General features: G+C 45.2%; 1 pseudogene across 1 annotated transcript in view; it reads right to left on the reverse strand.

Moving 5' to 3' along the window:
• Positions 1 to 7,062, reverse strand: part of LOC309353232 (ethanolamine-phosphate phospho-lyase pseudogene) — a 359,600-nt pseudogene extending 352,538 nt beyond the window's left edge. The window contains exon 1 of the transcript XR_014173352.1: positions 7,054 to 7,062. The product of XR_014173352.1 is annotated as an ethanolamine-phosphate phospho-lyase pseudogene (transcript). The remainder of the gene's footprint in view (positions 1 to 7,053) is intronic.
• Positions 7,063 to 13,698: the final 6,636 nt, after the last annotated feature.

A 13,698-nucleotide genomic window follows, 5' to 3' on the forward strand; every position in this document is an offset into this window, starting at 1 on the left:
AGCAGCTCAGCGAGCTCTTTCATATCGATGAGAGTGCAGGAGCCCTGCCTTGATCAATAGAACAGCATTATCTCTCTCTACCTTGGCTAAGGGCAAAAGAGACCAGTCGGTGCATCTGTGATCAGAAGGATTTAATTATATATCACATCGATTTTTAATCGGCACCTCAGGAGGCTGCTGGCAAGAACTGTAGATTGTGGGAAGCAAGTCTTCTGCTCTCTATTCTTGGATCGTCCATCAGGCAAGCACTGAGAGGCAGCGGATTGGAGCCTGCACAGAGAAGCCTATAATGTTGCATCATGGTGCCTTCTTCCTGATTTCACAGGAGCGAGGGGCCTTTTTCTGTTGCATGCCATTCTGAGGGCCACATGGCTCTGGTGGGCAGGGACAGAAGCAGAAGAGGAAGGAACAGGAAATGTTAATTTACTCACACGTCCTTCTCCATCCAGGCAAGTAAGAAGCATCATCAGTGTTCAATGACAAATTCTAGCCAGGCAAAAACTCTCAAGGAGCACACAAACCAGAGCAGGTGAGGGGTGTGGCTTGCAGAGAAGGGGTGTGGCCAAAGGACCAGATAGATAGGATTGGAGGACCATATTTGGTCCTCAGGCCTGAGGTCCTCTATCTCTGTACTATGAACCACCAGACAAAAATGTATTGTGAGGAGCCATAAAAAGCAAGGACTCAAGCCAACAGGTAAAGGTAAAGGTAAAGGACCCCTGGATGGTTAAGTCCAGTCAAAGGCGGCTCGTGTGGTGCTCGTATCGCTTTCAGGCCGAGGGAGCCGGTGTTTGTCCACAGACAGCTTTCCAGGTCATGTTGCAGCATGACTAAACTGCTTCTGGTGCAACGGAACACCGTGACGGAAACCAGAGTGCATGGAAACACCGTTTACCTTCCCGCCACAGCAGTACCTATTTATCTACTTGCACTGGAGTGCTTTCGAACTGCTAGGTAGGCAGTAGCTGGGACAGAGCAACAGAAGCTCACCTCGTTGTGCAGATTCGAACCTCCAATCTTCTGATTGGCAAGCCCAAGAGGCTCAGTGGTTTAGACCACAGCATCACCCACATCCCTCTACACTCAAGCCAACAAGGGGTGTCTATCATAGCACAGCCCTCCCTGATCTTTATTTGCAGGACTGTCTCCAGCTCTGAGGGAGCCTTTGGCAAAGAGTTCTTTTGGTGGGACTCTTCCAATATCACAGCCCCACCACCACACCCTATGGGCTTGCTCGGTTGTGACAATGGCAGCTCTACAAGATGCACCAGATCGCTGTATGCTCCCTAACACTTCAATTTTCCGCAGTACCCCAGAGTGCCACTCCAGCACGTGCACTGTCAGAAATTTAAATGATAGGCAGTTCCCAGACCCAGCCAGATGACCAAGAGGAGCCAGTGGTGAGCCCTGCCAAAGTCCAGGGATCCTGGCAACTACCCAAGGATTCCACCTGACGACACCAGCCCTGGTTCCCTGTCCAGGTGACATTGCCCCAGCATGCACTCTGGGGTGTGTGTGAGAGAGAGAGAGAGAGAGAGTGCTGCTCTTTATTTCATAGAATTGTAGAGTCGGAAAGGGACCCTGAGATTTAGCACCACATTTTGTTGCAGAGAAGACAGTTCTACAGGTGATAGGTGCCAAACAGCTCCCATGCTGCTCCTACGCAGCTGTGGCATCACTGCAAGGGGTGTTACAAGTTCCTTCACTGTAAAGTGAAAAGTGAAACTCTGGCACTCCCCCCCCCCCCCGGAACATCTTGCCACTCAGAGAAGTAGGGAGAGTAGTATAATTTTTGAAACATGATTCAGCTATTTTGCCTGAGGAGGAATCCCTGAATTTGCTTCTTAGTTCACTTTGGACAGAAAACTAGGGTGCTGTCAGCTCCAAGGTGGTTAAGGGAAGCCTTACCTGCTGCTTGCTAAAGTGCTGTACACTATTTCACTCCTTGGCTATGTGCTGAGACAATCCAAAGGAGTTGATTACTTACTTCAAAATGGATAATGAAAATGTCCCATGCACTGAAATCTAGTTCATTTTTGGATGGAAATTATACCTTCCCTAGAGGACACGAAAGGAGCCAAGAAAAATATGTGTTCCACTAGTCACCTCTTTGTTGCAACAGCACATTGTTGGAAAATATACTCTATTAAATTTGGTTGACTTTTAAAAGACTGCCTGATTCAACTAAATTGATGGGCTAATGCTCTGAGAATGACCTGTTCTGAAAGGCTCTGTATTTGTGAGTCTGATGAAGTTGAGGCTGTCTTCCATTGCTTACAAAGTTGCCCTTTATAGGCAGAGATTCCTTGCGTCCTTCAGTCCCTTTCAAATAGACCCCTCTTGAACCAGATATGCACAATGTTTGCAGGCAAAGATGTAATCAGCTACCACCCATGTAGCAAAATTTGCTTTGGAGGCCAAAAATATAGGATCCAGGCTCCAAAAAAAATTAAGAGGTGGGTGGGATGTGCTTTTGTTATGTTGTGCTTTTAATACCTGTACGGTTCCTTGTAGAGTGGGGGTGGGGTTGTCTTATTTTATATATATTTGTTTGCTGAATTTATATTCTAGTGGCCTGGGACTTCAAACAATAAAGTTTTCACAATAAAGATTTTCTAGGTTTTTTTATCCAATTCAAAGTACTGTATACTGTATGTGCTGTGAACTAAAAGCACCTTTGAGTATAGGACAAAGGAGGCCCCTTTTCCATGAGGCTGGCTCAGGCATCCTAGCCACTCAAGAACCTCTCCTCCCATCAGTCATGATGCAGATGGTCTAAAAGCACAAATCGAGGTTTTGAAGAGTTTAAAGTATTTCTATTCTGTCTTGTCATCTCCCAAGGCAGCTGGCATTCAGCATAAACCGAGAACAATAAGCAGCAAGATCAAAACACATATGCACCCATGCTAATGGGAGTCAAACGAATGGTTGGGAGGTTCTGGAGAAATATGAAAGTGCACCACAAGGGACTAGTGGCACGAGGAAACTTGGAATATTGCACTGGTTGAGAAATTAATGTGTAAGTTGAGGAATGCCAAAGGACAAACAAAGCCCTATAGATTTGTATCGGAATGGTATGACTTCATCCCTTATGTCAATAAAAAAAGGCAAGAAGAGAACCATCACCCCAATCTGCTCTCATCTGGAATTCTCCACCACTTATAAACCTTGGTTTAAGACTTACGCAGATGGACATCCTTAGAAGAGCCTGCTGGACCAGGCCAGTGACCTATCTAGGCCAGCATGCTGCTCTCACAGTGGTCAGCCAGAAGCCTGGGGAAACACACAAGCAGAACCTGAACACAAGAGGCCTCTCTCACCTGTGATTGCCATCACCTGCTGTTCAGAGGTATACTGGACATGGGGATCAGGGTTAGTAGCCAGCTGGGCACACCTATAAGAAATCAGAGTAGAAGAATCCACGTCCACATTGCTGAAAACGTCCAATAACCTGCATGTTTAATGTACTTGAAAGGTTGCATATGCTATGTTAATGCTTGTTCTATGTATGCTATGATTATTATAGAACAACAACAACAACAACAACAACAATTTGAAAACACAGAGAAGCAGAAATGGCCATTAGAAAACCATGGGTGGTATCTAACGAAGTTCTACTCACATTGAAACTAATGTACCCAAGTTAGTAGCATTCGTGAATTTCATTGGGTCTTCTCTGACTGGTGTTGAATACAACCATTATGAAGAAGGTTGCAGCACTCAGAAATCAGGCAAGCCCTTGTCCTGCTGAAACAGCACCTGAAAGCCATCAGGAAGTGAGCCCACTGTGCCTCCTGTGGCAAGGTGTTCTAGAGCGGTGTTCTTTAAACATGGGACCCAATGGCTGTTGGGCTACAGTTCCCATCACCCCAACCATTGGCTAAGGTGGCTGGGGACGATGGGAGTTGTAGTCCAACAACATCTGAGGACCCAAGGTTGAAGAATGTTGTTCTTGAGTCTGGCTGGAGTCTCCTGTGCACCCTTGAGGCTTTGGAGGGCAGCTGCCAGCAAGATCAGAGCAGCTGGGTCTAGATGGAGTCTAAAGGCAATTTCATAGGGTACTACCAAAATATCCAGTTTGTGAACTCCCTAGGACACTGTCCACCTCTCGTTGGCCTATCTCAGCATGACATAGGAACATAGGGAGCTGCCTTATACAGAGTCAGACCATTGGTCCATCTAGCTCAGCATTGTCTGCTCTGACTGGCAGTGGCTCTCCAGGATTTTAGGCAGGGTTCTCTCCCAACCCTCTGCAGAGAAGCTGGAAATTGAACCTAGGACGTTCTTCATGCAATGCAGATGCTCTACCACTGAACTATGCCTCAGTTCTCATGTTCTTACAGCTGCATAGACACGCAAGTGACTTCATAGCAGAACTTAAGCTGGTGGAGTTTTCTCCCTCCCCCTCTTTATTCTGACTCTCTGACTTTCTCTTAGCACTTGTTCTTCACATCATGAGCGTCTTGTGACAACAATACATGCCAGGCACTATGTTACGAAAAAAACAAAGGCCTTAAAACAAAAAGGAGAAATCCTTTTGTAACAGTGACCGATGGAGATAAAGATTGCAAATGTTCTGTGTTCCGGAAATGGATCAAAAGGAACCACGTTGTGAGGGCTTACTACATAAATAGGACATAGGTGAAGTATGAAATTCTATTTCAGCTAAAGAGGCAGGGTATGGTTTCAACAAGGAAGTGAAAGAATGTCTTTCAAGTCATTCTGTAACGTGCTGCATGATCTTCAGCCTAGTTTCCTTCAAACTGGTAAAAAGAAATAGATAATTGGATCCACGGAAGGTACTCTTTTCTTCAACTGACATGTCCCCTCACAAGCTGTGCCTCTACCTCAGGCTTCCTCAACCTCGGCCCTCCAGATGTTTTGAGACTACAATTCCCATCATCCCTGACCACTGGCCCTGCTAGCTAGGGATCATGGGAGTTGTAGGCCAAAAACACCTGGAGGGCCGAGGTTGAGGAAGCCTGCTCTACCTCCTCCAGTGTCTCCAACCCCAGGTCCTGCTCTGTGCCTGGTCCCCATTGTGGAACTTGCCCTTTTGACCATTCCAGCTTTTGACTCCGCTGCACCTCTGCATAAGTGATGGGACATGGGTCTGGGCTTACCAAAGAAAGAGTTTGCATTGTTTTCAAAGGTGGTGCCCCATCACCATTTCCACTTGCTTCAAACACCCAGGAAAAGTTAGGTAACTACTGTATTGACTAGGAGCCGAAGAACATGCAGGTGGTGCAACTCCTGCCCTCATGGGACCAGGGCCAGCTCCCTCCCTTCATAGGGCAAGTAACAAGAACCAAAGCAACGAACGTCTTGAATTCTTCAGGACTTCATTTCTGCAAACCAAGTTAGTCGATTTAATCGACCCCATATGATACTAATGAGGAGAATATCCTTTTCCAAAACATTCGATACAACGGGAAACATTAAGAACCATTGCTTGGCACCAAAGGATCTTAGTTACAGGAAATCAAAGAATTCCATGTTGCCCTACAGCTTGGGACAGGCTACATCCATTCCTCCAGGGGATGAAAACAACTGAGGAGGCCTTGAAGATGAAAGTGTCTGGCGTGGCCCCTTCAAGACAATAAAGGCTGAGACCAGCGAAGAAGCCAGCAGCTAAATTCCCCAGGTTCCTTGATCACTCCTTCACTGTTATTAAGGCTGCTTCCATAACAGAGCCTCAATATCATTAGCAGGTTTTTGCAGGGTGAGGTGGGGGATATTTTCTTACATTGACACAGGTCCGGCCCTATCATTAGGCTGAGCTAGGCAGCTGTGGGGGACAGGGCAGTAGCCCCAAGTCCTCTGAGCTAGCCTGCCCTGTGAGCACCTGGGCAGCAAACCGAGCAGGTTCACAAGTCACCTGGCCACAGTCTTCCACACTAGGGTGAGATGTGCTGAATTTCTCTTTAAATTACAGCAATTGTTTCTCAACATCTCTCCCTCTCCTTCTTGCTCCCTGTGCATTAGCATTGGCACACACAAATTTTATGCAAATCTGTATCTTCTTTTGTCCACTTGTCCAGCCTACCCAGATTGAGGTATGTTTCCAATATGTGGCTAGCAGCTGCTCCACAAGGATGCAATTTGGAGCAGGGCCACAGTGTGTGTGTGGGGGGGGGGGAAGGTTAGCACCCCATTCCCAATCAAATCAGAGCCACTGTCCTCCAAAGGCAACATTTTAAAGAAGAAAATTACAGAGAGACCCAATCACATGCCTACGTGGCTTTTTCAATGGTTCTCAACCGACATTTCCCAAATAATAATAATAATAATAATAATAATAATAATAATAATAATAATAATATTTATTGTCATTGCCCCCTCTCAGGGACAACGAAATTACTTGGCTGCTCCATCCACCCAGATAGGGCACTCCACTCAAAATCAGAACAACTATAAAAACATTAATTAAAACAATATAATATAATACAGCAAGGAAGATTAGATGACTTTCAAAGTCCAGGTTTCCCATTCAGGGCTGAGATCGCTCTGGAGAAGAAGCTGTTCTTGAGACGGCTCGTTCTTGTCATCATCGTCCTGTATCTCCGTCCCGACGGCAGGAGCTCAAAGAGACAATGGCAATGTGAAGAATTTCAGTGTGCATCAAACTGTTTTATAGAGCTAGGAAAGAACTGAGACTGTGCTAACATTTTTTACTTTTTCTTGCCTCGCTTTCCCAGCCCCTCTGGAGTCCCACTGGCTTGGACTTACTTCTTGGTAAATAGGATCAGGACTCGCAGAAAATGCATTGTGTAATCCCGTGAACCCAAAACAAACAATGTTGCTTTCACCATGTCTCACAAGATCCCGATTCATTTTTTTTACCCAAAGACGTGATATTTTAGCAAACACGGACCTTTGACCTGAAAGCCTTCAGCCTAGCTGTGGGTGACCCCCCAATAACAAGGAGATATATTTTCCCGGCTCTTCCCCAAAGTGCCTGTTCCACTTTCCCCTATTTATTTACTCACCGCTGCTTCCCCTCAGGTTAGTAGTTTGCCATGTCCATTTAAAACATTTTAGATGCCTGCCCACCCCCCGCTCTCTCTCGTTCTGCCCCCTCCCCGCCCTGCCAGCTTGTGTTATACATACAAATACAATTCTGATTCTCGTAGGGCAGCAGGTAACCATTATAAGTAGAAGTATCCAAATTAAATGCAGGCATGTTTCAACATGGGAACACATTCTGCTTCTAAAGGTGAAAGATCAGCTTTATTAGCTAAGCCACCCACCTCCTGAAGAATATTACATGAATTAAAACCAGACTTCCTGATGTTATATATGTGGTTCCTGTCAGCAGCATAAATTACACTCCAAGAGATTTCACTTGCATCTTTGTAAAAGCTGAAATCCTTAAAATATTTTTGGGCCGACTGGTGCTCTAAAGGGTCCCTAAAGTTTGTCTAATTAGCAGGGACGTATCTCCCCTTGGCTACATGTGGACTTAATCATTTTCAGCTAAAGCTGTCCCTTAAGGGCATACAGTAATAGCCAGGGATTTACTATATATTTACGATATTTGCTGATGAAAGCATATGCATCGCTGTAAAACAAAAGGGAACCTCCCCCTTAACATTCTAAAAATGAGATTTCCTCCAAAACGAGAGCCATCTCCAAAACCTACTGATAACGATAAGAGATTTTTATTGGGTGGAGTTAAAACGTAAATTACTGTCTCTTGAAGTTTATAGGGGTCAGGCAACTCAGATGGTTTACATGCCTAATCCATGTCATCTACCTCAGGGGCAAGCTGACTCCTGGCTCTGTCTGTCATTGGCTCTGGCTCCACCTACTGTTTGGGCTCCTTGTCTTCAGCCCAATGGGCACCAGACAGCATGTTCTCAGGTCATTCTGAGCCTAGGAATTTATTTCCAGTACCAGAACAGAACTGAGCTTGCAGGCCCTTTTCACACTCCTGGCAAGTTTGCTTCATTCAGCAGCCTAATTTTGGTGAAAACATGTCAATTTTGTTACTGCAATTTGTTAAACAGTTAGGAGCTATGAATCTTAGCTAATATGCTACAAATCACCCAGAGATCTACTAGTATTTATGATGATGATGATGATGATGATGATATTTGTATATCGCCCTATACCCGTAGACCCCAGGGCGGTTCACAACTAGTAGATCCCTATCTACTGTCAGTCTACTCCGATCTACCCAATCCAAGCAAAAGCAAATCTCAGGTGTGACAAAATGCTAGGATGGGAAAAGTGAAGGTTAGTTTAGAGTGGAGAAGGTTTTTCTACTTTGCAGGATAGGGAACGTTAGCCGTTAATACAATTTCTTAAATATAATGACACCACTAATTTCATTTTGAGCATGTTAATTCAAATATGCACTAATATCTATTTATTAACCATTTACCCTCCTGGCAATAAAGACAAGAGAAGATAAACTGATGTATTCATTCACACTTTCAGATCCACACAGGGTGGTGAATTGTCCTTGATTTACTAAGTGTTAAGCAAAAAAAAAAAAAAAAAAGCTGTTCAGGAGATAGAAGCCTAAGGAACTCAGCAAATGTCAGGAGTCCAGTCCTCGGCTTGATCACACAGTAAGCGCAGTTAATTAAAAAGGATGATTTATTGTCAAAACAGCAGATAGCTCCGGACAGCTCTAACACAGCCTCCCAGCATCATCAATCACGATGACCCTTCTGAAGACTACTTCCAGTTACAGAAGATATTGAAATTTCTCACTTTGCGTCTCTTGCTTTGTTTCCGGTCCAACAGCCCTCCCCTTAGTCGACTCTTAGGAGGGATTGGATCAGCTCCAATCTCTTCCCGTTCTGAGAAACTGCTTCCTTCTCTGTTTGTGCCAGTTTGCACTTCCCGAGAGCTGGGTTGGCTGGGTTCCGGCCCGCTCTCAGCCATTCTCTTATCAACTGGCATTCCAAGGGGCGGGGGAGTTGGCACTAGCCGATGCTCATCCTGCCTGGCAGTTAACCCTCTCTGTTCCTGGCTGCTTTCTTCAGTTGGCTGCAAACCTTCACTGGGAGCTGGCTCGTTCACGACAGCAAATATAATCGATAAATTCTGAAGCTGTTCTTTAAATCAGGGATGGGGAACCTGTGTCCGCTAGATGTTAGAATAAAATCCTCATTATCCTTGACCACTGGTCATGTTGGCTGGGGTTATGGGTGCTATTGTCCAACCCCTGTATGGCCACAAGTTCCCCTTCCCTCTTGTAAGATGTGGGGGCATTCCACATGGCCTTACCACATTTCCCATCCTAATCTGCTTCTAGCAGAAGGTTAGGAGAAGTGGAGGGCTGTAACACAGAAGTTTTGAGTCCTGTGCATGCATGTGGGCTAGTGCAACTCCTTATGGCATGTTGTGAACAGCTAGGTGTCTGCCTTTGGTTGTCAGTGGAGGCTAACCCACATGGGTTCTTTCAGCAGGGGAATCCTCCTAATGCCCCCATGCTCATCATTACATCATCCCTGATTAACTAGGATCATTTACATGACTTGTCCGGGAAAAATTCCCCTGATTCTAAATCAGCTTTGTTTGCTCTCAATGGCATCAGCAATTCTCTACATGCCCATTGCTGTGTAGGATCATCACATTGTTGTGTCCATTATGTGATCCCTATCTGGCTGTGATCTAGAAAGTAGAAAGAAGGTGGGTAGACTCTGAATTAGTAGCAGGTAGGGAAAATTGGAGGGATGCGGGTGGAGCTGTGGGTTAAACCACAGAGCCTAGGACTTGCCGATCAGAAGGTCAGCGGTTCGAATCCCCGCGACAGGGTGAGATCCTGTTGCTCAGTCCCAGCTCCTGCCAACCTAGCAGTTTGAAAGCACATCAAAGTGCAAGTAGATAAATAGGTACTGCTCTGGCAGGAAGGAAAACAGTGTTTCTGTGCGCTGCTCTGGTTCACCAGAAGCGGCTTAGTCATGCTGGCCACATGACCCGGAAACTGTACTCTGGCTCCCTTGGCCAGTAAAGCGAGATGAGTGCTGCAACCCCAGAGTCGGCCACGACTGGGCCTAATGGTCAGGAGTCCCTTTACCTTTACCTTACTAGGGAAAATTGGTGGCAGTGAAGATTCTCTCTAATTTGACATTTTTGGGTGGAAATGTTTCTGTCTCCATGAAGATACTACTTTCACCCCAAAAGAGAACCAGGAAAGCATTTGGTGCAGCTCCAGATTGAACATGGTGCCATTGAAAACACATTTCCCCACAAGGTTGCAGTCTAAACATGAAGTGCTGACATGATTGGCTCTTTGGGGCAACAAACAGTCAAAAAGTCTTAACATAAAGAAACTCTTATGAGAGCTACCGCATTGTGTCCACATCAAACCCCTCTGGCTCTGTTCGTGGTGTAGCTAAAGGCTCCGTACAACTTCTCCTGGCACCACACTGTCCCCCAAGAAGACTAGGCTGCCTTTAAGGAGGAATTCAGGGAACTCTCTGATAAGCGACCAATTACCCAAAGACAGTGTCTTCATTTGTGAGGAGGCAGGAACCCTCCTTTGTGCCTGTCATGTGAACAAATAAAGCATTTGTTGGAGTTGTGCCCCCGTATTTCTCTTTCTTCTCCACCATGGCTGGCTTTTCTTACAATCATTCCATTTAAAACTGTTTCACAACCCTTCTCTCTTTCTTTAAATTTGATTTTCTAAGAAAATATAGTGTTTCCAAGTTCGCGCTAGGTCAGGAGCGATTGGCAGAAGGCCCCGCTTTCATTTCGTAGGGTACGTGGCTTCATCCATATGACGTCGGCGTCGACGGCTGCAGTCCTGTTGTCCTGAAAGACACATGTGGGAGAGAAGCCGGTGGAAAGGAAGTTGACTAGGATCCCATTTAAAATGAAAGGGATTGTTAGAGAGGTCAGGTTTCCAGGGCCAAACGACATGTTATATTGTGCTTACAAGCATGAACTCACCATCTTTAGGAAAATAAGCTGCTGGGGGCGGGTATTTCTCTCAGGAGTCTTGACATGGTAGGAGGGGTATCTTAGCCATTTCCCCACTCTAGCCCCACAATTGTCCCCACCAAGGTGCTGTTGCCCCCAAGCTATTTGCTGCACTTTAAGGACAAGCAGCAGCTTATAAGAGATTGGTTTTGAATGGCAAATGGGGCAGGGAGGAAGAGCTATGTAGACCAGGGATGGAAAACTTCAGAGAAATGTGGCCTCCAGTTCTCTCTGTCTGGCCCTTGGGGTCAGATGCATGAAGCTGGTGGCTATCAAAAAGACCTGAGGTCCAAAATTCACATCACAATAAGTAAGGGGAAATGTGTGTGCATCTTATGGAGTGAATGCAGGCTGCGCAGCTATCTCAGAAGCCAGAACAGCAAGAGGGATTGCAGCTTTCACTGCGCAGTGATCCCTCTTGCTGTTCTGGCCTCTGAGATTCTGAATATTTTTTTTCTTGTTTTCCTCCTCCAAAAACTAGGTGCATCTTGTGGTCTGGTGCGTCTTATAGAGCGAAAAATACGGTAAATTCAGACTTAAGGGCCATCGTGCTGTCTCTAAGAGCTGGTTATTACTTTTTTGACTAAAGGGGATGTGGGGAGCCTAGAAACTAATGCTTCTTTTGGGACCAAATGGATAGCATAAAGCACATTAGGCAGCAGTGAAAATAACTTTTCAGACTGACTTAGCTGAAGTTACTGCAGGGGACGCTTTTGCAAAACTCTCTTTGTTCTCAACTGACAGTTCCTTTGCACCGAGTGAAGATCAGAGGTCAGCACTGACAATGAAGCACTTGCACTCAAGGTACGGGGCCTGCCTTGTAACCGAGATGGATGGAGAGCCACCACAGATGCTATCCGGATGCAGAGGCTGATGTTCTGGGATGGTAGGAGCTACAGGTAATATACCGGAAGTAGCCGTAGGAGCCAGCAGGGTGGCTGAGGTGGGGCAGCATTGCTCAGCTGGTTTCATTCAGGTCACCTGGTCACTCATTCATTTTATTCCATTTTGAGCCTGCAATTGATCAATATAATCATCCCAAGTCAAAATAAGACCTTAAAACAGAAGAAATAAAGTAACAATTAAAAGATCAAGCACAGATATGTATGAGAATATAACAGTATAGCTGTTGAAAGCCCATCATTTCCAGCAGGCTACGCATTCCATTCCCTTCGAAGGTCCAGGCCAAGAAGCGAGTCTTCAGCTGGCACTGTATAATGTACAACATCAGCTCTATTCCTACCTCAGAGGGGACAGAGTTCCATAACTGAGGTGCCACCACAGAGAAGCCCCTGATCCCATCTCACTGTGCAGTGAGCTTCACTGTGGGGTGATACATTGCATTTCCACGTAAAGGACAGTCACCATTTCTCAGTGTGTGTTTCTATATGTGAAGTAGCCCTTGCAAATCGTATGCAGATCCTCACCCGCTTTTGTCCTCTTTCTTGACTATGCATAAGTGGCCACCCAAATTTATTGTAAAATGCAGTTCTGCCCTCAGAGTGCTGAAATGAGGGCTTGCAAGACAGCGGCAAAGACTGCACAAGAACCGGTGCCAGAGCTAAAATCTGGGGCAAAGGGACAAGATGTTTCCTCCCACTTGGAGTGGTTCATATGCCAAAAGCTGTGAGCCGCTGCCTCAGCTCTGAGTGGGCTGCGAGATCAAAAGATCCCAGGCTTCTCATTGTTCTTAGCCGTGCCAAAGTTCCCCGACATTCCTTAACTCAAAGCAGGCTTTTTACTAACTACTGTACTCACATCTTTACAAGCTGCTACGATGTTGGGATTTTCTAAATCAAAGCGATACACTGAACTGAATTAAGAGAAGAAAAATATTGCTGTCTGGGTTAAGTAAGCAGAGGATCACGGTTGTGAGTCCCAAACATACACTAGAGCTTTGACGGAGATATTCTCCCTCTTTAATATATAGAGCGAGAGAGAGAGAGAGAAACAGAGAGAAAGCATGTTTGTATTTAATTTTATTGGAGTAGAAAAGCTTTCTGCATTGAGGGAAGTAATTACTGCATAAAATATCAGTGGAGAGGTTGCAATGGTCAGCTGTCAAGCTAGAAAGGTGAAAATGTTCCTTTCAGATTCAAGTGTTTATTTATTAAGGGAACTTCAATGCAACTGCTTGACGTTGGTCCCTTTTGAAGTTTGGGTCATTTGGGGGTTTTGCTCTCTCTTCCAAACAGCTACTTTATATTAGCATTTTTTTTAATTTTTACTTTGAACTCTACTTTGATGGATAAAGTGCTGTCCAGCTTTAACTTCCAGCCCCATGTTAGATCCAAACTAACTTGAATTCACCTTCAAATGCAAAAGAAATATGGTTAACTACAGCTAGTTTGGCATTATGACGGGCAAGAAAGGGTTGCTGATGTTCTGTTATTCCTAAAAAAAAGCGGGAATAATTAATGGTGTGCATCCTGAATAAAATATTGCTTTACTTACATTAATTCTCTGTCCTGGATGTTGTTGGGGTTTTTTTTGGGGGGGACACCTTATCATCAAAGGCTTTGGGTCAGGGCAGGTAAAACTACAATGGTACCTTGAGTTAAGTACTTAATTTGTTCTGGAGGTCCGTTCTTAACCTGAAACTGTTCTTAACCTGAAGCACCACTTTAGCTGATGGGGCCTCCCGCTGCTGCACAATTTCCCGCCGGAGTACAATTTCTGTTCTCATCCTGAAGCAAAGTTCTTAACCTGAGGTACTATTTTTGGTTAGCGGAGTCTGTAACCTGAAGCGTATGTAAC

This window comes from Podarcis melisellensis (genome assembly GCF_964234715.1).
Source record: "Podarcis melisellensis genome assembly, chromosome: 12".
In the NCBI taxonomy this organism is placed as follows: Eukaryota; Metazoa; Chordata; class Lepidosauria; order Squamata; family Lacertidae; genus Podarcis; species Podarcis melisellensis.